This window comes from Lepisosteus oculatus, chromosome 5 (genome assembly GCF_040954835.1).
Source record: "Lepisosteus oculatus isolate fLepOcu1 chromosome 5, fLepOcu1.hap2, whole genome shotgun sequence".
Taxonomy (NCBI): Eukaryota; Metazoa; Chordata; class Actinopteri; order Semionotiformes; family Lepisosteidae; genus Lepisosteus; species Lepisosteus oculatus.
The window spans coordinates 27,349,538-27,375,898 of NC_090700.1; the positions used below are offsets into that span (position 1 = coordinate 27,349,538).

Below are 26,361 nucleotides of genomic sequence, written 5' to 3' on the forward strand. Positions count from 1 at the left end.
TTTAAAATAGGTGGGCAACAAATGCACAGAGAGAGTGATTTTGTGCAAGAAATATGCCTTTTATTTTCAACAGAAATAACCTCTCCTCCTGAGATTAACTAACTACTCATTAAGTTATTTCTTTCTAACCAAAGAACTGGGCAGCTAAACTGCTTTCTGCTTTCAATTTGAGGATGTAGCCTGCCATCTTACACTGGCTTGACCTCAAGCTTCCTTATGGTCTCCCATATTGTGCATTCCCCTTGAAGGAGGTTTTGCTCCCTTTATCCAAAGTAAAAGTTTAATCCCATCCTCTTTCTCTAATTCTCTTCCTTTATAGGTCAGTCCATGGCTTCCTTTCTCTCAATATCCTGTGTATTTCAAGGGATCTACCCTCTTGTTCTGACTGCATTTGCGTCCTTTCTAATATTGTTACAGTGCCTTGTCTTCCTACAACTTGTCAGGTGATGACAGGCAATAAGCCATAACCCAGTGTTTTCTGGGGAATATTGTAGAGGTAATTATTTCCAATGTTGCTTTCATTTGTTGAAGAATAAATTAATCACGCTGATTAATATTTGTAGTCGATATGAACCACTACGAACTGTAGATCTGTTATGAACATTTTGTATATGCTGGCTTATGAAGTCTTGTTGGATTCTGTCCTATTCCTCTCATAGACCCTGGATAAGCAAGTCTGTTAACTGGTTTATGATCCATAGATGCCCCATGTCATCCTTGCTCACCTCAGGTTATATGGGACCCAAGTCCGGTGAGTAGGGCATCTACAGTATATCATAACTATCATATTAAGATCTTGAAAGAAAATTGTTGTTTAGATGGACATCACTACCATGTACATTGTCCTGCTGAAATATTGTCACATCAGCCTGGGGAAAGGCAGCAAATGAGATTCCAGGACTTGATTAATGTAGCACTGTGCAGTCAGGCTGCTGTCCATCACTTCTGCTCAGACCATCACACTGAACTTCCCCATCAATTGGTCTGTTGTACTATACATAATAATTAATGTTTCAATCTATAATTTATAGAACACTTGCCAACCTTCCTAACACCCATCAAGTTAGTCTACAAAAAACCTTGATTCATCAATAACTATATGAGGTGATACTGAACCAATGATACTGTTGGAACAAATGATTTTATTCTGTGGTTGAAGGGAAATATGTGTTATTTTCTATGTTTTTGGTCCAAACCAAATGAAAAAAAAATAAAATGACATGCTACAAAATAAGAGTTTTTTACAAGCATGGCCAAAGTTGAAGGTTTTTGTCCTGTGACAATTTATATGTAATCTACCATTAGTTAGACAATGCCTTCTTTTCTTAACCCACGGTATCTGTCTCCTAAAATGTCCTTGTTTATTTTTACTATCAAAACCTAATTCCTAATGGAAGTCCTGTACTTGTAATAAACATCCTCACTAACAAGTAGGATTGATTCCTAACCTCAAAACAATAGAAAATGCTTACATACAAATCCTTTACTCATGTAGCTTTTTCTGTTTCTATTCTGTATCTCAACTGTTCAAAGAAACACTCCTGCACTATTTTCATCCAGTTTAAATCAGTCTAGACTAATCAACGTTGCCCTTTAATTAAGGGCTGTCAGTGAATGACTACTCCTGATTTCCATAAGAGCCAAAATGGCCATTACCTATGGAAGCCTCCCTGGGAGACTTTTGTTGTATTGTCTAGTCATACTGTAGACTCCCTCACACCTGCAACCAAGACAGCAACATGTACAAGAGTCCACCAACGAAAAGAGAGGAGAATTCAAATGAGCATTAACACTGTCATGACCTGATGCCAATCCACCAAAACATCTAACTCAACACCCAATTCAGCCAGCAGACATGAAAAGTACCCTCCAAAATTAAAATAATTAAGTAAACAATTTATGAATTAAAGAAAAAAACTGTAGCTATACAGTACATTTGTAACCAGTATTTTCTGGGGCCAACAGCAAAAGTGATTTCATTCACTACAGTTCTACGGTTGAGTTTATTTATCTTTTAGCTTGTGCCTTTTCATTCACATTTAAAAACCTAAAAGCTTAAGCAATAAGTTTTCCATTCCATTTCCTCTCTTCTCATGTCGGTTTAGTGTTCACATATACTCTTTCCTGTAAAGGTAGTGCAGGAAGTTCCTATGTTCCCTGGCTGGCCTACTAGCATGGCTATGAGTGTGATTGATAGTTGTAAAGCCACCTTCTAAAGCCCGCAGGACTCCTTCCATGCCAGGCAGTAGTGGAAATGGAGGATAACTCTACCAGATTTTAGGTTATTGTTATTAATTGGGAAGAGCCACAGTTCCCCTTTTGCATTTCAACACTGTAATTTGATGCTGAATTAACAATTGATATTCTGAATGCGTTATGTTTCCTGTTCTTATAGTAAAAAACTACAACTACAAAACCTACTTCCCTGCTAACACGTTAATGTCTTAATATGTTTATAATGCTTTTATTGATACTAACAATACTAAAAAAATGTATGAAGGTATTTTGTCATCATTTGTGGGATTTTCTCTGTATTACTCAACTATAAGTTGAAGGTCAGAATTAGTATAATATTTCAATATTGAAAATGCCAATTCACGGCTGAGGTTTTATTTATCTTGATAGATATTAATAATTTATTAACATATTTTAGTATACTTCAACCTATAATACTTCAATATTAAGTATTACTTCAATATTAAGCTAGTTGAATAATTGAATTAGAAATAAATTATATCTCCTTTTTGCTTGATGATAATACTATTTTTAAATGTTTCATTTCAAACTATGTAATTTTTTTTTATTTGTACAATTAATTTATACATACACCTGAATAAGCAACAACAGCTGAAACAGCTACATTTCAGTGTGGAATTAACATTTTCAGGTTTTTTGTGCTTTGTACTTTAATGCAGCTCCCCATTCTTTAATTTATACATGTTAATATTACCTGTGCGACACAAGATTTATTTCAAATAGATAATATAAAGTTGAACAAATATATACTGGTATATACAGCAGCTATTTCTAATTCAATACTTTAATAATACAAAGAGAACATGTTCATTTGTTTAAGTAAAAGGGTTTTAGAGTCTAATTATACAAATTATATCTGGCCATTTGCCACAATTCTGATCTCCTGTAGTCTCTGCCCTTTGCTGGCACTTTTACTGAACTGCAGCTATTGTTCTTGCTATAATGCTTCGTATCCTGTTGCACAGCAAGGGCTTGCGACATTTTCTGGCTTTTCCAGAAATGTATCACATTGAGATCCCCCAATTTGTATAGAAAATCATTAAAGAACAATTGAGATTTTCAGAAATACTGCTGTTGATTAAAAAAGCTAACAAAAACTAAACTGCATTTCATTTAAAATGTACCGCTTACGTTTTCCTTGCTTATATAATGTTACAAGTAATACCTTTGAAGCTTCTTTTAGTTTTCAATATAATTGCAGGAACATACCACATTCATTTTGATTTTTGAAAGCCCACAGAAATATTTTAAAATACTATACAAAAAATACTACTGGAGAAACTGTGTGTAGATTACAAAAATCTGGTGAGTGAGAATAACCAGCTAAACAAAATATAAGGTACGGACCCAAACGATGTTCTAATCTGTCACAATCTTGATTTTATGGGAGGCTAAATTTTAAAATCTCCAGGCATACCTGATATTGATGGCTTCTCACGGCCTATTTCTCTGCTGCTTGTTAGCCATGATGACTTAGCAAATAAAGTGCATTGCTGAACTGAAAACAAAAAAGCACAAGCAAGCAATAAGAAACAGTTGTACATGACTAGCAGTTGTTATTGCACATAAAGAGACAGAAGCTTACAGTGAAATCCTAGATTATGTGGTCTGAAATGCCGAGATGGAGGCAGGGTTATTGAGAAGGGGAAGTTGTGATCATCACTAACCAACGGTTTACAAGAAAGATAACAAAAGGTAGTTATTCTCACCGTCAATGGAGTCTCTTTCAGGATTTTAACGCTGCACAACGGGGGAGTTCCTAGCTGAGCAGTACAGTGCATGTCTGTGCGCTAGTAGTGCCAGCTGCTATCTATGGCAGTGGGATAATACCAATAATGCAATTTAATACAATTTCTAAGAGCCACGTGCTGCTTTCAGATTGTGCAGGGCACTAAAGAAGGGTCATGGAGGATAAGTCATTGAGTGAGTGAGTCAGCCTGTGGGGAGAGTCTCACATAAAAAAGAGAAAAAATACACAAAATGTGTACTGTGAAGTGGAGCAGGCTTGTTCTTAGCCTTTTCTTTTAGAGATTTATTTTATGCATTAAATTATTTTAAGCCCACACAATACTGGATTAGACCAGTTCATTCTAAAATCACTTTTAAGTCTAATTATTTTTTTCTTCCCATAGAAATTACTTTTAAAATAAAATGAAGCTAACACTACAGTCATCTGCACTGCTTCCTTAAAAAAAAACAATTATATGATAGAATATTTCAAGCTGACTCTATAGTAATTAACTTTAACTCCCCTGTTTTGTATTTCTTATCATTTGCAAACAAAGTGTGAATAATAGAAAAAATGAGAAACTAGGAAATGTGCCACCTCTCAACACTATTAGTGTAACTAGCTTTATTGCCACTAAATTATGCCTAAATGAGATTCTCATGCAAAAATATATTTATTTTTATTTTTAATGCAGATAACTATGGGTAAGACACAAGTGCACTATACTGTTCTATTAAATGAAAATATAATCCACAACTTAATCTTTTAGATGACATCACACTAAATGTGTTTACTTTAAAGTCCAGTGATTTCTCAAGATCGTATTCTTCTGTTTGACCCAGATTAAATATTGTTTTTCTTTGGGATACTGCTTAACGACATATTCTGTTTCTGAAACTAAATGTTTATCATAATGTTCACTGAAGACAGGTATGGTCCTGCCTTATAGTTAAGGCTTTGATTTTGGCCTGTTAATTGAAGCTTCAATGTTTTATAAAGACCATATCTGGAGACCATATCTGTGTGGTTCCCCAGGGTTGAGTGCTTAGTCCAATGCTTTACTCCCTCTACACCCACGACTGTAAGGCCAAACATAACACCAACTCCATCATCAAGTTTGCAGATGACACCACAGTTGTAGGTCTGATCACAGACAAGGATGAGAGGGCCTACAGGGAAGAGGTCAATCTCCTTACAACAGGGTGTGAAGACAACAACATCACCCTCCATGTCAGCAAAATCAAGGAGCTGATCGTTGATTTCAGAAAACTGCAAAACGGTCATGCCACTATCCACATCAACAGGACTGAAGTGGGAAGGGTCAGTAACTTCAAATTCCTTTGCATGCATATAAAAGAGGACCTCACATGGTCTCTCAACGCCAGTTGAGATTTAAGAAAGTGCAACAGCACCTGTACTTCCTAAGACAGTTGAAGAAGGCTAAGGTATCTCCTCACTAATCTTTACAGATGCACTTCAGAAAGCACACTGACAGGTTGCATCACAGTATGCAAAGGAACAAGTAATAGGTTTATTCCATGCTGAAAAAAAGAAGAAAGAGAACACAATGTTTCGGCTGTGGAGCCTTCTTCAGGTGTGTCACGGCCATTTTCCATTTTTTTTCCATTTTTTTCAGCATGGAATAAACCTATTACTTGTTCCTTTGCAGCCTACGCATGCTGACGCAGCTACCCACCTGAACTGCATCACAGTATGGCAACTGCAGTATTGCTGACCGCAAAGCCCTTCAGCGGGTGGTGAAAACTGCCCAGTTCATCACTGGGGTCGCTCTCCCATCTATCCAGGACATTTATGACTGACGGTGCTTGAGGAAATAAGCATCATCAAAGACCCCACACGCCCTAGCTATAGACTGTTTGACCCTCTACCATCTGGAAAACGGTACCGGTGCATTCGGGCCCGGACTACCAGACTCAGAGACAGTTTTTACCCCTGTACTATCAAACTATTAAACTTCCAGCCTCTCTCACCTACGATCTGAACCCTCAAGTGCCTTCTCTCTTTATCAAAACTCAAACACACATTGAAATCTCCTCACATGTCAAGAAGTTCACTCCTCATAATTTTCTATTGTTTATTTAATTCTGTTGATGTACAGTTCGATTTTGCACAACTGATGTTGTTTTGTACATTACCTGTTACCTGTTGTCGTTTTGCACATTGCCTGTTTTCTTTTCTTATACAATTTTATTGTTGTTTTTCTTGTACTAATTACCATCTGAGAGCTAGCTAAATAGCATTTTGTTATATTATATACCTGTGTATGAGTATAATAACTACAATAAATGTGAACTTGAACTTGAACAAAATAATACATCAAATCCTTAGAAATATATTTTAATATTTACATGATAACATGTATTAATCTCTTTCTTTAGATTTTATCTTTCATCATGTAGCAGTGGTTGAAAAAAACAGTTGCAATGTAATTGGGGTGCAGTTTTAGCACCTCAATAACAAAAGTCACTATCTTATGTGAAATATTTGTGTCATGTTAACCTAAGATTTTAAGAAAGAAGCTTGAATATTTGCTGTGGAAATAATGTGTATCTGGAGGTCTCCCCCAGAAACAGCTGAAATCAGCTATGGGTTTATGGGGGTGGTTGATTCAGATAAGCAATTTTGGCAGAAGTGCTGAGAAGAACTGAGTTGAAATTACTTTCCCAGAACCAGCAGCTCTTAATCTAATTGTTAGTCCATTCATTAGGACAATCTAGACAGCCTTTTCGATCCGCCACACATTCTAATACAATTATAGTCACAGCTCTCTGCAGAAAGGAATGCCTGTGTCTTTAACATTTTACAGCAAAGACAGCATGGTAAAAAACAATAATCAAGCCAGGTTTGCATAAACAGGGAGTTTGGAAAGGTGGGAAATATAGAGATTTCTGCATGAGGGGATTGGAATAATGTGCTCCCACACACTTTCGGTCTTACATTGTAGCAGGATATTCTTGTGAAATGTAAATGTATTATTTCTGTAATGTGTCATGGTTCAAATGAGGAGTGTTGCACATTTACTTTTGCGGGTCTTTTACATATATATATATATTGGTTGCTACATTCACATGTACTTACGTGAATTTATGTGAATGTATTTTAATCCATCCATCCATCTTCTCACCACTTTATCACAGGGGAACCGGAGCCCAGTCCGGCAAGAAATGGGTGCAAGGTAAGTTAAAACCCACCAACACAGAAGCCAATTAATCTACCAGCATGTCTTTTTTTTATCTGTGAGAATATGATGTAGATGTAGGATTTATTAAATAATTTAGTAAAACCTGTAGTAAAACATAGCAATAGATGCTGAAATTGGAGCTATAGGTGGTTATATGGCTGCATTGTAAATGCAATACATACAATAAGATAGAATGAGACATTAAAGGATTGTAAGATTTTAAGAATTTAAAAATAATAATTTGTTCTTAATTACTTCAACAATATTGATACTAATATATTGCTCCCAATTCTTGATTGAACAACATATTATCAATACTATACATTTGTTCAAGAGGACACCTTTAAAAGTAGCTTCATAAACATTTATTTTATTAATCAGACAATTATAACAGTAAAAATGAATATATCCATCCATATTCAAACAGCTTTATGAAATGTAAGGTCACAGGAAACAACAGGCACAATGCAGTATACACCAGTCCATCGCAGAGCACACACAGACACACACACCAGGGACAATTTTCCCAGAAGCCAATTAACCTACATCAGTATCTTTGGAGGAAACTGAATCACCCATAGGAAACCTACACAAACTCCACGCAGATAGCACCCCAGTGCTGTGAAGCACTAATGCAAACCACTGCAGTACTGTGCCACCCCCTGTGTTTTAATGATTTACTTAATTTACTTTTCAATTAGCACTTTTTATATATGAAGGAATGGGACATACAGTAGGTAATAGAGAAAAGACACATTCCTAGTGCAAGAAATTCTATAGGGCTAATAAAGTGATCTTAGATCTTATCTCTTAGAGACAATTTTCCAGCTCTTTATTTTTCCCTTTGCAGTCTCTCAAACAAACATCTACTCAATAAAATGTACCTGTTTTACAATTGACTATACTCTCACCCTGGGCTATATCAGCATTAATTCACTGGGTCTCCTATTTCTTCAGTGCTTTGAGTCAAAATGTAGTTGGCCCTGCTGAAGAAACTCAGTTCAGCAGTTTCAAAAGCCCACATTCATCCCATAAATATCATGTCTGTAGAATTAAAATAATTAAATGTTCCTTTCACAAAACTGTACAAAACCCACAAAACACTTTAAAAAACTATGAAAACCAGGATTTGTGTCTGTAAAAAAACTATTTTGCAGTACACATGACAAAATCATCTGTTTTTCTGGAGGAGGTCTGTCAGTCATATAAAATAATAAAAAAAATATTTTTGATTAAAATAGTTTTTGAATCATTTTAACCTCATGGTAAGTGCAACATAAGAAAAAGATAATATAACCACAGAAAAAGAAACATGAGATTAGAGGAGATCTATAATGATTGGTTTTGTTCCTATGAAGAATATAAAATCTAAAAAAGAATAGAAAGCCTTAACCTTTTAACCTTTCTGACTGGACATTTCATGGACAGAGACAGTTTGTCTTTATAACATCTGAAAGCAATTCTTTATTTCAAGTAACTGAATCTCTGCTGACTGAATCAGTATGTTTTTTTGTGAGTAAACACAGTATATGTCTGCAAAGATGTAGTATTAAAATGGAGGAATATGTATTTGACCAAAATACAGACAAATGTGTCCTGGTCAGAGAGATAAACATTTTGCCATGTGGCAGTCTTCTTTTGCAGATTATTCTCTTTCAGTTTAATCCAAGGTTATCATTTCAACTTTACTGGCAGAGCTTCTTGTGCTTTAATCATTGTAACATGGTGATTAAACTACTACTATGTTTCTACAAAACATTTTTTGTTTCGTGCATCAAAACGTAACGTTTTAATTTCTATAATATACTGTATATGTCTTTAATAAAATAATAATGATAAAAACAAACATGCAGTGTTTTCAGTATGTACAGTATACTATACACTATTTATCCTCTAGCACTGCAAGATACAATGCTATATTCATTCAGAGCACTTGTGAATTTTAAATTTCAGTTAATTCCAACAAAGATTTAATGCCTACGTGTTTTGAATGGATATACTATTTTATTTTGCAACTTTCTGTGGAGCTTCTGAATAATCTTAATCATATATGGAGTTGAACTCCAAAAAAACTATATCTGTATCACTAACTTTGTTATTAAAAAATCTAAGAATAGCAGACTACCTTAACATGATCTCTGTTATGTGTCATACAGAGAATTGTGTATTACTGTCTTTAAATTTTTTGAGAGACTAACAAAAACAGGTAACAACAATAATATGCTGTATGATATTGATATTAAATTTGATTAAACTTGGATATTGGCATTTTACCACTGGAATAGAAGGATAAATGTCTGTTAAACCCCACTACAATATGTTAATGTCCCCCAAATAAAAGTGGCATATGCCTTGTTTCCATGGTGACAGCAGGCAAGGTTTGTGGTTTGGTTGGCTGTATAGGAAATGTTTAACTGCATTAAGGGTAAAAGGGCAATTTATTATCTTAAGCCTGTTTTTATTTTCACCTAATTAACTATCAGTACAAGCTATAAAACTGATCCCCAAATGAACTACTTTCTTTGTTTCTTTATCTTTCAGTACCTTTTAGTGTATGCTATGGTACATCCTCTTAAGAAATATTTTTTTTGACACAAATTATTTATTTTTCCACTTGAGCAATTTAGTTTATAAAGATTTGTGTTCGTAAAAATAAAAATAACAATAATAGCAGCTGCATTTATATAGTGCTTTTCATCCCAAAAGACCCCAAAATGTATCACAAATAGGATGATACCACTTCTTCCCTCATTTAAGTTCCGCCACACCTGGGCAGCAGCCCCACTACACAACCCATCAGGTAGAGAAATGAAATAGTGATTCAAGTTAAATGGTGCCTTGAACCCAAACTAAGAGTGTGTTGTTAACTATTGTTAAAAACAGTAGCGTTCCTTAATTGGTGGCCTAGAGGCTGTAAAGAATATTGTATTGTCATTTGGTTTGATCTAGAGTCCAAAAAAAGAGGCCATTGAGACAATCATTGCCATGCTTTTCTAAAAATTGCATAAGAGTAAATTACACAGTGCTGTTTTATCATCATTTATCATTGTAAGATACTGTACTGTATTTGTACAGTCTAAAACAGCTATATAATGCTACAATGCCAATCTAGAAAAATTAATCCTTTGTTTCTGGTTGCTGAGCCACAGAAGATGTCTTCCTCAAGTACAAGTTCTTGTCCAAGTCCATCAAATATTAGAAGTCTCCAGATCACCAGATTTTTAAATAAGAAAAACTTGGAAGTTTTTAATCAATTAAACAAGTATTAAGAAAGTAACATGAAAGACTGAAAAGCATTCTGATTGTTTATGTCTGAATGGAGTTTATTTTGAATTATTTCATACAACAAGTAACCGGTTTAGCTAATCACAGTTAAATTATTTTGAATTTATGATTTTAGTAGTAAACCAAACCCTAACCCTTACATTAACCCTAACCTACTGTATAAGCTCTGCTGGACTTGGACACTCCAAGACTGGGTTAAGGAAGAAATGTGTTATAGAGATAGTCTTTGAAATGTTAAATACTGTACAACAACTAAACTGCCCAACTGTTGTTTTTACTTCTACAGCTTAATTTAAGCACTAAATAAACAATTGAAGAACTGCATTTTCTTGTGTTATGTTCCAAAACAAGATTATGAACTCTGGTATCATTCTGACATGGGCTGAGATTATATTCTCGTGTATTTTTGAGCCACCATCAAAAGTCATACTGTACAATACATTGTCTAAATTAGGTACCATTCATTTATTTTTCATCTCTCATTATATTTACTCAGAATTATGCTATATGTCTTTTCCATAATCTTATACATCACAAAATCTGTTTATGAACATAAGAAATGTTACATGCACAAGAAGACCATTTGGCCCACTTTGTGAATTTAGTTACTAGCAGCTAATTGATTCATGGATTCCATCCATGAAAGTAACTGAGTGTTGAAGTGTGAGGATCACAATGTTATTCTAGATGTGAGGGATCCATTGAGCTAAGGTTGATATACTGTATGAATTAATTCCCTCCAGTTCCAACACTGTGTGGAAAAATGATGGGATTATAGTGTGAGGTATTTGAAAAACTTACCATTAACCAACACACCATTAATCAGAGACCTGAACTTTAATGTCTTTATCTATTTTCAGAGAGGGCTAAGCAACAAACTGAACTGAGGACTCAAATGCAAGTTAAACAGTCTAATGTCCAGAGACAATCTGGCATGAATGCTGTAATGCTTGCCTTAAAGGCCTCTGAAAGGGGGCACCCAGAGACTAACAGGCAAATGCCCAGATCACTGATCAGTTGCCCTTTTCTCCCTTCCAGATTTAGCCACTTCTGCCCAGATTGTCTCTCTACCATATGTCACAGGGTGTCCACCACAGTATAATTTTCTGTTCACTATTTTTATGGTAACATCTTATTATATTCCCATAGCAAACAAGATAAATCAAACGCATAATGCTGTTTAGTCTGCAATTTACTATAAAGTGTTTAGAGTTTACCACAATATGGCATTTGATTGCTCTGGCCTTGGCCAAAACACAAACTTGTGGTATTTAAAACAACAACATATTGGTGAAAAATACTGCCAGAGAACAAACTGAAGAGGGATAAATAGAAGTTAATGAAATAGCTCATTATGAAGGATCTTGGTTCAGACTAGATAAAACTCTCCGGTTAACATACAGTAATTGTTGTCAATTTTGTCTTTACGATTTGCAAACCATTATCAGTTCCCCCAACATTCTTATAGAAATTACATACTCCTCTGTATTTTCTCACAGATTGTTTCATACCATGTGCTGTATTCTACTTTCAATTCAGTCCAATTCAATTTATTTTTATATAGCACCTTTCACAAGGTTGCCCCAAGGCGCTTAATGCAAATGACTTTCACCAAACTGAGATTAAACTTTGCCCTGCAAGAGAGTGTGAAACTTGAACCTCACCAATTGACAGCAGAAGCTGACAAAGACCAGGTGTTCTTAAGAACCATTGGACATAATATGGGGGAGGGAGAACAATCAAGGGTCAGCAGTGTGGACATAACAGAAAAAACACACACAGAACACACACTGGGACGTAACAGTTTACATAACAAAAATATAGTAATTATATGAAACACATTAATGAAAATGGTAGCTTTTTTTCCAATGTAATCACAGCTGTGCAGTAGACAGTTGGATTAGGAAGCAATTGGCAATTCCAAATTTCTGATATAAATATTACACTTCTAAAACAGGAATTACATGTCTGACATACTACAGTATAATTAGGGTGACCAGACATCCTATTTTTCCTAGACCTAAAATATCGGTCGATTTATACAATTCCAAAAATTGTCCAGGATTTTGTTTTGTTCGCTACTCAGACTGTGTAAACAAACATAGGCCTACATATTTTCATTCGTTACATGCATTACAGGTAGATGTTTTGAAGTTACACGCAATGTACACCGTGTCGCTTGAAAAGGGTTTTGTGTGTGTGTGGCTGTTTTTATGGCCATGAGAAATACACATGTTTAACTTGTTTCATTATGTTTCAAAATGTTCCATTAAAATTGATCATTTTTGCAACCAATGAGGACTTCTCCTAAGTTATGATGTCTTCATTTTTTCCTCAGATGTTAAGACTTTTGTTGTGTTAAAATGAAAAAAAAACCTTTAAAATAGGGCTATATTTTTTTTTCCTTGTTTGCCATTATAGAAGAGAAATAGCAAAACCTACAACTCTTTAAAAGTTTACTAAGAAGTTAAGTAAAAACTAGAGAGTTTAAATTGATTTTTTAAATTAGAAAACATAATAAAGATTCATTACTATGGAGGCATGTGTCCAGTGTCGATTATCCCCCCCAGTCCTCTTTTTTAGAACCAAAATATGGTCACCCTAGTATAATACTGTAATGGAGTCTAATAGTCTGTTCTTATAGCATTGGATTAATTAATATCATATATTAACAGTTTCATTGTGGTGAATAATGGTGGAAGCCACTATTAATAGAACTGCAGGATGCCTTTCCAACAGGAAAAATGATAAGGACATTATAATTTAAGGCTTGGACATATAAAATCCATTTTTCTCAATGTTCTTGGCCACAGTGTTTAATTAGCTTTCACATGAGAAAAAATTACTAGTTTTCATTTCTGGTTTTTTTCCCAAACACCAAATTAGCTAGCCTAAGATACCACATAACCAATTAGTTTGGTGTCCCTTCAAAGCTGCTGAACATGTATGAAACACTATGACCACAAACAAAAAATGTCTTTCCAACTTCTAGACTGCAGCTCAGGATTTTAATTAGTTTATTATTAGGACACCAAGAACACTGTATGTTTGTTAGAAATTGTATACTTATATTTTATATAATAAGCTGTAAAGAATATGTAATCAGAAGGGTGAATATTCAACACAGGAGAAACAAGTCTTGTAAGATCCATTATACATTTTTCAAAACACTTTGGTGACCATCTTCAGTATATAAAACAAAGTTTTAATGCAGTAGTAGACAATCACACGAACACCTACAGTATGTATTTATTGACCTATGTGGACAAAAATGGTTAGGATGGCATGTTGAGAAAGAGCTGCTTTTGTCATACCAAACTTACTAGTACAATAACAACTTCTAACAGAAATGTCACTTTTGAATGGGTAAAAAAACATTCTGTGATAAGAGGAGAATAAAGGAAACGTCAGGAATTCAGTGCATTCTTGAATGAATAAGTATTACTACTTCATTCTCCTACAATCTGTTATTAATTTTAACATGCAAAAGGAAATAGACATTAAGGCTGATTTGTTCATTTTTCCATGTTTATATAGTAAACATGTTTTCCATGTTTCCATGTACAGTATATATAGTTTTCATTAACTTCCATATGATAAAAGAATAAAGTGATCAGACAAGTATGGTAAGATTACATTTGTTTTAGCAGGGTATGAAGAAACCTGTGTTTTTACACAAGTATACCAAAAAGGTGTCTTTTACAAATATTTACCTGGTATTTGTGACTCCTCATTAGCAGCAATGTTATGGTTAATATTACATTAAGATGGTAAATTCTAAGAAATGTCAGGGGAAAAGATTTATTGTATTCTATCCATCCTACTTTTCCTTTAAACATGCCTTTTTTTCTAAAATAATGAAATGCAGACTTCTTTGGAAGAAAAGCAAACTAGCATCATACAAGACGTGGAATCATCTCTCTTTTGGCTACCACCAAGAAATCTCTAACCAGAATGGTCATATATTTTAAAAGTAAGTGAATCAGTAATTTTAGCCACCATGTTGACTTTCTGCCACTGTTTCCTATTTTTGTCAACACAACATATAATCAGACGTCATCAAAAAAATGCAAACCTTCTGGGTTGTTTAAATACATTTTCCAGACATGTCTTATAAAATGCACATAAATATTTCACATTTGTAGCAATCTTATCTAGAATCTTAAAACAATTCTTAGGTAAGGGATTCCTTTAAAAAAAACAATGGAGAAAATTCACCTCTGTTTTTAATTATAAACACAAAAACTACCACATGCTACACTAGTGTTCTTTCCCACTACCAATCACTGTAATACATTTAATTGTTAAACACAGTTATTCAAGTTTTTTTTCTGCAACTAAACGTTTTAAATAATTGAAAGACATAACACAATTTATGTTAAACTTGATTTATCATTTTTTACAATCTTCATCCTGAACCTTAGTAATATTAAAAAAACAATTATCTTTTGTGTCATTAATCTCAACATTCAAAATTGAGACTGACAAGAGACAGTGCTTTTCAAATGTATTCAGACCATCCCTATGGAATCCCATTTTGTAAAATTGTACAATGATGCATACACTTTCTAAACTTAATATTTTAAATAAAACCTGAAAGCTCCATCTGAAGATACCTAAGGGTAAGATAAGACAATTTCAGAAAAAAAACTAAAGAGAAAAAAACTGAAATATGTTCAATGTACAATTATGCAGACCTGTGATCACAATATTGGATGGAAGTACCTTTGGCTGCAATTTGTGCCCAATCTTCTTTACAGGTTTCCTCAGGCTCTTACAGTACATTGCTTATGTACTGTACAGCCGTGTTCAAGTCTTTCCACAGAATCTCAATAGGATTCAAGCCAGGTCTTTGACTGAGCCACTAAACGATATTACCTTTCTTATTGTTAAACCACTACTGAATTGTTCATTTTCACCACAGATTATAGTCTTTAGCAAACTGAAACAGGTTTTCCTCTAGTATTTGCCTACACATTGCTCTGTCAATTTTTTATTCAGTCTTACTGTAACAAGCTTTCCAGTCCCTGCCGAGACAAACATCAAAGGGATAGAGCATTTATGCAATTATAATTTTCCATTTCTCTCTTACATTAAATATCTATTACCTCTTTTTTTTTTGTGTGTTGAATGTGTCCAGTAGGTTGTGCATGTAAGAGATATTAATCGCTATATCAATGTGTCATGACTGCAAGCTTTAAAGAAACAAAATGTGAAAACTGTGCAAGGGTGTGAATACTTTTGGAATAAGTGTACTGTACATGTGCTGCTACCCTTAAGTGGTGCTTTCTCAATAACTGGTGAGGAGTGTTTTGAAATTCGGACTCATTGTTTTGTATTTCGGTAATGTGTTACAGCATTGATAAACAAAGACATTTGGTGAGTTTAATGATTTCACATCTGTTTTAGAGTGACACCTTCTGATGAGCTACAAGTATAACAAGCTGAGAAGCAAGAATTGTACACATATTCGAAGTTCGCAGCTCACACAGGCGTAGTGTTTTGTGTTTTCCTGTTTAAAATGTGTTTAAAATGTGCTGTATATTCCAATTCCACTGGCTACAGAACAGTTTCAGACATTTGCACAGTTAAAATAGAGTTTTGTTTATCTAGGTCTGAAATTTGGCACCATAATAATTATAATAATAATTGCTTACTCTTATATAGCGCTTTTCTGGACACTCCACTCAAAGCACTTTACAGGTAATGGGGACTCCCCTCCACCACCACTAATGTGCAGCATCCACAATGGCATAGTAGTTAGTATTGCTGCCTTGCACTGCTAGGGATTCAATACTGGACCTGATGTCTGCATGGAGTTTGTATGTTCTCCCTGTTTTTGTGTGTTTTTCCACTGGGATGTGGTGGTTTCTGGGAAAATTAGCCTTGTTGAGTGTGTGTATGTTTGTGTCAGGGTGTCAGGGAGTACCCTTTCTTACATATTGTTAGCTCTGGCTCCCCCAGAATCCAAGAAGCAGTTACAAAATGGTTGAATGGATAGTTCTAAACTATATATTTTAATTCTGCAAAGGAACTACAGAAAAAAAATGTAGCTTTAGTATAGACCTAAGAACCGCAAATAGTATTAAAACATTGTTGTTTTATTTTATGGTTAAGCATTAAATTTATTACAATTTATGCTAACATCTTCAAAATGGTCTTCAAGTCTAGGTAGACCACTGAGGTGATATCCTTTTTATTTCAGTTTACTGCCAGTTGGTTTTGTGTGCTATACTGTTCATCCTCCAAAATCATTATTTAGCCATTAAATAAAATAGAAAAATGACCAAATATTGCTTTCTCACACCAAGCAGCCCTCTCTATACTCACAGTCCTAAATGAGCTGAAATCAGCATGGAGCCAGACAGCTTATTAGAGAATTAGTTCTACATGATAATGTACCGTGGCTCCCTTTCTTTTGTTGGCATCACACATGATCTCCACATGATACCCAGCTGAATCTGACAAGCTCTTGGACAACCCTTGTCCTTTTTTCTCTTTGTGCATGTTCCTGTTTTTTTTACCCCCATTAGCCCACCCCTTCTTGTGAGGAGACATCACAGGACTGCAGCGTGACATCCCTTAGAGAAATGTCAATTCCAGATGGTCCCGAAATTACCTCATGATTTTCCTAAATGGTTTACTTTCTCTCTCCATCAGTGGATTTTTGAGAGGTTATCATTATGTGTTATTAGACTGCACTCACTCTGTCATAAAGTAAGGCAGCTTTTTTACATTTAAAGTTGAACATGTTGTCAGCAGTTTTGGTTTCTTTTTTTTTTCTTACTGCAAACAAAGGCTTACAATTTTTCCCTTTGCCCCAAAAGGGAATTGCTTTAGGAAGGTGTACATTTTTGCTCAGACGGAGGCACTGTTAGGGTGCAGGGAAAGCCACTGGACTCAAAACTACATGCTGCACAGTATCACATTGTCTATTTAAAAAAGAACCAAATAAGACCAGACAAAAAGTTGGATTTCTGATATCTCATTGGGTGCAGAAAGGGATTGTACTGTATGTACCCAGGCAACATACAGTATATAGTATTTAGAACAAACAGCTGTGTTTAATTTTTTTCCACTTTTCAGTATAGAGCTAGCTTTTATTTATAAATGCATAAAACAATAGTATACATGATTCAGTAGCATGTACACAGAAAACATGGCCTGTACTATATGTTTGATTGTGGTGAGGAAACATCAGAGCACAGCACCTAAACCTTTTGACCAAATCTGCAGCACCTAAAGGCTACTGTTGGAGGTCTCATAAGAGATAAAAGCAGGAGAAGCTTATGGCTTCAACTCTAAAAAAGTCTACTGTAAACTAAGAAAAATAATTGTTAAAAATAATTGGCAAACAGAACAGATTGCATGCCTTTCTAAAAGTAATTGTCCTTGTTTTCAGCCTCAAAAGTTAAAATACAAGAATAATACATTTCTATTTCAGTTGTCCCTGGCTTGATTGTTTAACAACATCTTTTTATGGCTTGTCCTCTTTACAGTTAAGACCTATACATGCACCTGTCTCATATTTACTTTAAGATAATTCTCACAAGGAATTTGAACAGGAAAACACACAAAGATGGATCACACAGTCTTACAAACTCTTTTTATCTATCCTGATTCCTGTCAGTGGCCCTTCTTAGTTTAACCAATTTGCCTGGTATGAACTAGGCTATTTCTCAAGCCTCCAGCAAAAGAATAATATATTTTATACTCTTTATAAAGGAAAAGAAACAAACCACATACATAAACAAACAAACAGCTGATGAAGTGAAGAAGTCAATAAATCATCAATGATCCTTCACATAATTTACTTTTCATATATTTCTAAATTATAAAAAATGCTAGCCTGTAGGTTATTAAAACTAGACACATGCTCAGGTTCTTTTAAAGTGCTGTATTGAATGGTGCATCATAAATAATGCTGAGACCAGCAAATTAGATGGTAATATGGAATGCAGCCTCTACGCTCTGGTTTGTTCTGAACTAATGTGCAGGCACTCAGCACAACCACCATGATGCTTGCTTCACCAGAAACCACATTCTCTAAAAAGCAACAAAAACAACAAAATCATTGATTTTTACCATGACAAATGCAAAATTCTCCCACTTTGACACATAGAAGAATTGTCTGAGGAAGTATGACCGCTCTGCCTCTGTGTTATCCATTCAGCTTCTGCGTTGCTTCTACTGCCGCAGTCTATTCACACATCATCTCTGTCTGCCAGGAAATGGACTTGCTGGCTCACATAGTACAGTGCAGATCTATTATGTGCCACACTTTAGGACACCTGAGCCATTAGCAGGAAAAATATGTCCAAGCGCTTCTCAATCTGACATCCTCAGTGTCTTTTTCAAAGGTGCTTATTGTAGCCAAGTTCACACACAATCATGCAACCAAGTCAACAGGTTTAAGACTCTGATTTTATCTTATCTATCTTCCCTTGCTGTTAAAAATAAAACTGTATCCAGGTCACATATACTACTTCTTTAGTTTTCATTACTGCCTTGTTCCTGTAGGTATTTTTTCATCAGATATTTGGATGTCTTCAGACGTAGTGAATGACAATTGAAAAGATGAAAGACAAAAAGATGAAAAATCTAAAGTAAATAACTTTTGGAAGAGTCTACTTCAAGATGTTTAGAGTTATATTTGTGCCAGGTCATGGGTTATGTCATGTAAGCTATAACAGGACAGACATTTACAACTGATTACCTATTTATTTAGTATATTTACACAGTAGGGTGGCATGGTGCTGCAGTGGATAGCATTACTACCTTGCAGCACCGGAGGTTCAATTCCTGGGGAGCTCATATGTTCTCCTCTTGTTTGCATGTGTTTCCTTTGGGTGCTCTGATTTCTTGCCATAGTCCAGAGATATTCAGGTACTGTCGATTAATTTGCTTCTGGAAAAAATCTTTATGGTGTGGGTGTGTGCGCATTTGTGTCTGTGTGTGACTTGAGATGGACTTGTGTCCTATTCAGGGTGCATACTGTTGTCAGTTTGGGCTCCTGTTCCCTCAAGACCCTGCACTAGATAAAGGCGTTTGGAAAATGGATGAATGTGTTTACATTCAGTATATAGAATCTTTGGAAAAGAACTGACTTCAAGACACATCATGACAATGAAAATTCCATCTCAAAGAGATAAGGTTGGAGTTATAGTACACTAATGCCAATTTGGGATTTGGGAAGGAGTTTCTTAAGCAAGGAGAGCTTGAGAACTTTTCAGGTGAATACTGGAAATGCTGGAATGTCCTTTTGCCTCTGAGTGTAAGTCATAGGCAGCACTTTATTTGGTCAGATAAAATGAAGCTAAGATCCAGTGCTTTGTACTGTATGTCAACAAAGGAACTTCCACCACACCATTTAGCAGTTTTTCTATGATACTTGCTATATCTGTTAGCATTTATTATTAAATACATAAAAGGAATGGGTATAGCCAGAAATACAATGTCTACTTAAATAAAGGTGAAAGTTAAAGAAATGATCCATGATAAGTACAAATAAATGAACTAAATAAGTGTGTGTCACCATAGTGTACTATACCAGAGATGAGAATGAAAGGGTTTTAATAATTGTTACAAGAGCTAATTACAGACATACAGCTGTATTTGTACTTGTGACTTAAGGAGAAAGGAAGAGAGGAAATGGATGTAATGAGCAGTAATTAAAATGACTGTAATAATGGGGAAGAGAGCAATGAGGAAGAGTTTGCTACAGATACAGGGATCCATGACCCCAAGAAAGCTCTACAGGGTATTTTTAGAGCTCTGGCTTAAACAATGAGGGCATTAGCAAGAAACTAACTAAAGCACAAGCCGAAAAGTAAAGTCTGCTGTTCAGTGAATAGCTTTGATACCTGGCAATTTCTTTTTCATATTCCTTTAAGACTAGCTTTAAAACATGTTTGTTGTTTTAAAATTGATAAGTACTGTATATATTTATTGACAATTTTCAAAAAAACACAACAGCTCTATAAAATATAATAAGAACAAAACACATAATAAAAATAAAACTAAAATACAGAGTAAAATGTCAAAATAAACATCTAATTAAACATTAAAAACTATAATTCTATTTTTAGTTGTAGAAATGTTGTCATTTTATCACTGATGTCATTATTGACTAGCATGTGTGAATATAAAAAAATATGTACTGCACGGCCACTTAACCCACCAGAAGTTATTCACTTTTGTGCTACCATGATCAGTTATTACTCACAAGCAATGAAAAATATGTCCAAGCATGTTAGTTTGAGTAAAAAAAAAACTATAGCTGAAAAGCCTGTTTTAAAGGTCTGAGTTGATAAAGATGTTATATATTCATGTGCATGACAATAGTCTCTGCTTGTGTGCTGATTTCAGAAAGGAAGCTTCCAGAAACTTCTTCAATTCTAATTTCATCTTACAGCAATACCTTGCTGAGGCAACCGTAAGATGTCAAAACCTATTTTCCAGGCACTGTGGGGCATAACCAAAACACATTACACCTTATGTAGTGTCAACATAAAGATCTACATGACATAGACCACACACATTGGCGTCTTTATTAAATAAGGACCAGAGTGCTCAGAGTGAGATTACTCACTAGGAGTATGCCTTGTTTTGTCAGCTGGGAGTTTTCCATTATGAATCTTTGTCATAATGAGTTAACCATATGTTTACACTGGGGTGGCATGGTGGTGCAGTAGCCAGCAATACTGGCTTTTAGTTCTGGGACCCAGGGTTCAATGGCCTACCTATGTGGAAGTTATATGTTCTCACTACAGTATAGTATCCCAAACCCAAAAGATACAGCGGTAGGTTAAGTGGATTCTGGGAAAAATCCCTAGATTGAATAAACCAGTTAGAAATGGATGGATGTTTATATTGGTTCCCATGATGTTAACATACCTTTCCTGTGCTTTAATGCATGCATGGGAATACCATGATAAATGCAGTAATAATGAATATTTCTAAGAAATTTTCACAATTGTAAGTCATGGTTTGCTAAAGGTCAAGCATAGTCAAATACAGTGAAGGCATGTAAAAATTACAGTAAATCATTGCAATAAATTGGTATAACCCCAGTAAGAAATGTGAAAACACTATAACACACATAAGTGAATAATATATTATTATTCTTCCTTCAGGGAAAATAAAGTATCTTTCACTATGCAGTTCAAATTTAAATGACAGAATTGTGTCTTGACAGAAAAGCTTTGTAAACAAACCAACAGGTAACCTTATAAAGACCCTTTAGCACAGAAAGGCTGTTCATAGTTGAATCTGAGAAATTAAGTCATTATATTTTTAATAATTCAGTACATTTAAACCACATCCATCACTTGTTTTTAAAATATATTACACCATTATTTTTAGAAGTAGAAAATATGAATATGCTGGAATCCAACACGTCTGAAGTTTATGGATGTCTTCATCTTTAAATTGTTTTTATCCCAGAAAGGTAGACTGAATTTGAAGGGGTCTATTTGTGAAGAAAAAAATAACTTGCAGATAGAAAGTGCAGCACAAGAGCCATCTTCTGAGCATGACAAAATTAAAATTCAGCACACTGGAAAGGGTGTGATGTGCACAGGCTTTGTGAGAATGCGATGACAAGGCTGCAGTGTAGTCTGAGATCATTATTCGCAGGATGTGCAAGGAGATCCCTGCACAGTGCGGTAGAAAATATCTGCAGAGTCTGGGAGAGACTGAACACTCTTGCCAGACTGCAGTGACTGGGATTTGCTGCAGGAATAGCATCACACTGGCCCCTATTGGCCATTTATGGAAATGATTTCTGAAAAACCCATGAAGGTAAAATAATGCAATGTTAAAGTAAATAGTACAATATTACATAAAAAGGACAAACTAATAAACTACTAACTAAGTGTTCTTACAATTTCAAGTTTTGCATTCCATTCATGAGTAGTACATTTATGTTCTCTAATTTCTAATTTTCTTTTATCAAACTTCTTTCGTCTGATGTACCTCCTAAAATTCATGGTGGTCATCCTATGAATCAACCAACTGACTGAGATAACATTCCCTTCTAAAACTTTGTCCTGAGCAACAACAACGGCAGCCAAACCTAGGCTTCTTAAAAGTGAGACTGCTTTAATGATATCTATTGTAGCAGCGAGGCTTAATAATAAGGCCGAATTAAGTGTTCTGAGCCTTCCCAAATGAGGCCCCATTTCTCTGTTCATCTCTGTGGTGCAGCCACAGAGAAACCATTCATGCAAGATGTTTTCTTTTGATAAGGACAGCTCCCAAAGGGGGATGCACTTAGCTAAGCCTGGCTATCATGATCAATGGTCATCCATTGGCGCCTATCTGTCTAGGGAGTGCCAGTTGGACATCTGGACTGCATTACTAAGTGTCAGGAGTAAGTGACTCATATCTCACCTTGATCAACCAATCAGGGATTGGTAGGGCCGAGTAACCCACGTGGGACTCTGATGCCCATGGAACTTTCAGCCAATCAATGAGCTGAAGTTCCTCCAGGTAAAAACAGACAACACAGAGAGCCTGAGAGATTCAGTTTCAGATTCAGAAAGAGAGATTCAGATTCAGTTTCAACAAGATTCAGTAAGATTCTGGAGAGGATTCTGTGGACTGTTCTAAAGGGAATTCAAAGGAGAATTCCAGGGCAGGACGGCCCAGGAGCAGAAAGCTCCCAAGGGCAGGACATTCTCGCAGCGCGCCTCCTGACCATCCTGAGACTCAGCCCGGACAACCATGGAACGGCCAGTGTGTCCGAGTGCCAGAACTTTCCTTTGTTCTAAGAGTCTAGAGTGGTGGTTGCCAGAGAGTAACCAGCAGCAGGCCTCGTGAACAGGTCGGAACTGTGGACAGCTGAATCACTATTCAGAACTAGCTCTTCATCAGGAACGAACCAGTCCTCTTCCTGACTTGCTGGGACCCACAGTCATCTTTTTTCCTGTGCACAAACTTTGCTAGTTAAAGCCAACACTAACTAGCCGGTCAGTGAGCATCTGCAGCGCACCGTCGCAAGCCGCACAGCACAGCCTGGCACGGAGCCAGAGAGCGCGGATTGGACAGCAACAGCCTGCAACTGTTTCTTTGTGCCCGCAGGAGATCTGAATCCCCAAAGATTGGATGAGTATTCAACTTCAATGCATTACAGCTCGAGAATTCAATTGTTATCCAAACCAGTTGATATTAATTTAATTCCTAAGAGTTATGTACTTGTTTTGAGTATCTAATGTAGAAGTTATAACCAAGTTCATTTATGAAACGGTCTTAATGAATGATATACTGAACGTATGTCCTCTTGATATGTGTAACTCTTTGTAACTGATTGAATATATACCTTTTGTATTCTGATAACCCTCTCGATAAGATCTGTTAGGTTTATATGCATATTCCATGTATTAATAAATGTATCCTCGTGTATTAGTACCTGTGTGTGCGCGTTGTTTGAGTTATGTCGCATGGTTGGATTCTAAAGCCACCAAAAGAATCAACTTTGTGATTTACTGCTACAATTAATAATTGTCTCAGTAAATGCCCAAACCCTACAGAACTGGTGCCTTCAGAGAGCCACTATGATTACTTATTTGGCGTCCCTGGGTCGGTTTAATCTACACTATACAATACAGTGATATCTGGAAACGTCTTTGGGTTTTGAAGCTAGAAAACCTGGACATACAGTACAGTAGCAAACAATCTAGAACTAAATAATTATAAAGTTATAACTGCAGTATCTAAAATATCATTGTTGAAAATAAATTAAACTAAATGAGATTTATTATTGATTCTGGTGCTATTTTCTTAATCAGGCAATCTACTATAATATCAAGTCAAGTCAAAGTTTATTTATCAAATGCACAACAATACGGCGTGCAGCAGTAGTTGCTGGCAATGAAATGTCTTAGCAATGAATATGCTGGAATCCAACACTGAAAATGCGTCACAATAGTCTTGTAAGGTATCTGTTGGTGTTCATAGTGGTAACAATAATGCATAGGGTGTTTGGTTGTATAAAGTAAATGTGACTATTGTGACTATTGTGACTAAAATGTGACTATTGTGACACTTGTTTAGATATTAGAAACATTAGTCTCAGTTTGGAAGACCGGAACTCTCAAGTGTGAGAGGAAGATTCATCCATCCATTTTCTAAACTGCTTTATCCAGTACAGAGTCGTGAAGGTGCTGGAGGCTAACAATGCAAGCAATGGGCACAAGGTAGGATGGGATGTCAATAAGAAAGATTCAAATTATTATTGTTTTTTATTCCAGAAACTAAATAAATGTCACTGGGGAAAACCAGATGGTATTCTACCACAAATCACCCAGATGCTTGAGGTTGTTAAATTCATGACATGTGGAAGAATGCAGCAAGCTAGCCATAGCCCAAGCTAATTAACTTTCTGTCTATGCCCACTTTGGGCATTAATGGTGGCAAACATTGGCGAGACTGTCAGTGAAATCTCTTTAAAGCCATTAATTGCCAACATCTTAGACAGCTGATGTCCTGGGAAGTTTACAAATGCATGCATTTGAAATTCAAATTTCAGGACAATATCAGGCTACCCCTGTAGAAATAGACTTAGCTGAATTTAAGCAATACACCTGATCGTGCACAGCAAAAACAAAGAACAGTTGTGGTTTCAAGAGAAGAATGAAAACAACTTAACTGATTTTAAAACTATGAGCCACAGGTGCAAAGCAGCTACAGTAGATGAAAACATTTATGTTTTAGGAACAAGTGCTGCATTGTTTAAAATAAGCAAATATGTAATTGACCATCTGGGTAAATATGCACAAAAATATAAAAGCCGACATCCTTAAATGCCAGATAGCAACAAAATAGAAAGTACGGTATTTTCCTTATAAGGCCATTGGTAAAACAGAAGTGCTATTGTTTAATACCAGACAACAACACAGTCATTTTATTCAGAAGCATTTTGCAATGCACTTTTTAAAAAGCCATTTTAAATAACATAAGAAGAAGATCCATACTGTTTAAAATCATTACTGATATATTTCTTGTTACTGTAAATACAAATTCAGAAACCATAAGGAATATATTGTAATTTATTAGTCTCTAGTCCTACCCTTACCCTTGATTTAATTTGCTAATTTTGAGAATCAATTACTATAGCACCAAATGATATGTTTTCATCCATCACCTAGTACTTTAGTGACCAATCTTAAATAAACATACTAATATAAAGGACTCATCAATTAAACCATTACCAAATGATCTGACTTGCATGAATAATGAAGAGATTTTTTTAACAAAGACAAATCTTCCCCTTCAAACATTTGAGAGCAAACAAATCCACACGTACAAATTAACACCACTTACAGTAACAGTTACACTGTTATAGTTTACAGTGATGTCCTAGCATTCTCAAATGCATTACATACCAAAAGGAAAATAGATTCTGTAGAAGCAACTTACTTGGCTTGGTTTCTGTTCAGTCTCTTTTAATCCATGTGGAGCGGAATGTGTGTCATCTTAACAAAGATCTGTGCAGGACTGAATTAACAAAAAGCACCTCCTCAGCACAAGACATGATTTGCGTTCTAGTGAAATGAAACAGCTTTCATTTTTTCTTTCCTTACTTAATCCATCAGACACAGCTATAAAGAATGGATGTCCGTCAAAGCTGGACAATATTCTACTGTCTCTGATTCCATTTATATGAGCTAAAAATAAGGAGCGTAGCATGTCTCAGTTTATAAACCCATGATTCTGAGAAACAAAGCATTAGGAAACTTTAGTCACAGAGATGTTGTTTTTTTCACTTTAAACTTCCTCTTTTGCTATGTCTCAGTTCTGTATACTCATATCACAGTTCAAGTTAAGTTGTTGCTATATTACAAGGTTTAAAATTATTTTTTTAGTTTTCAATAACTTGCTTTTTGCA

The 26,361-nt window shown here is 35.4% G+C and overlaps 1 protein-coding gene across 5 annotated transcripts in view; it reads right to left on the minus strand.

Annotated features, from left to right (window-relative positions):
• Window positions 1–4,053, minus strand: part of nav1a (neuron navigator 1a) — a 257,501-nt gene extending 253,448 nt beyond the window's left edge. For all 5 annotated transcript variants that reach the window (XM_015342167.2, XM_015342163.2, XM_069190243.1 and 2 more), the window contains exons 1-2: window positions 3,966–4,053; window positions 3,674–3,754 (exon numbers count right to left, since the gene is read on the minus strand). The gene's annotated coding sequence lies outside the window, so the exon portion shown is untranslated. The remainder of the gene's footprint in view (window positions 1–3,673; window positions 3,755–3,965) is intronic.
• Window positions 4,054–26,361: the final 22,308 nt, after the last annotated feature.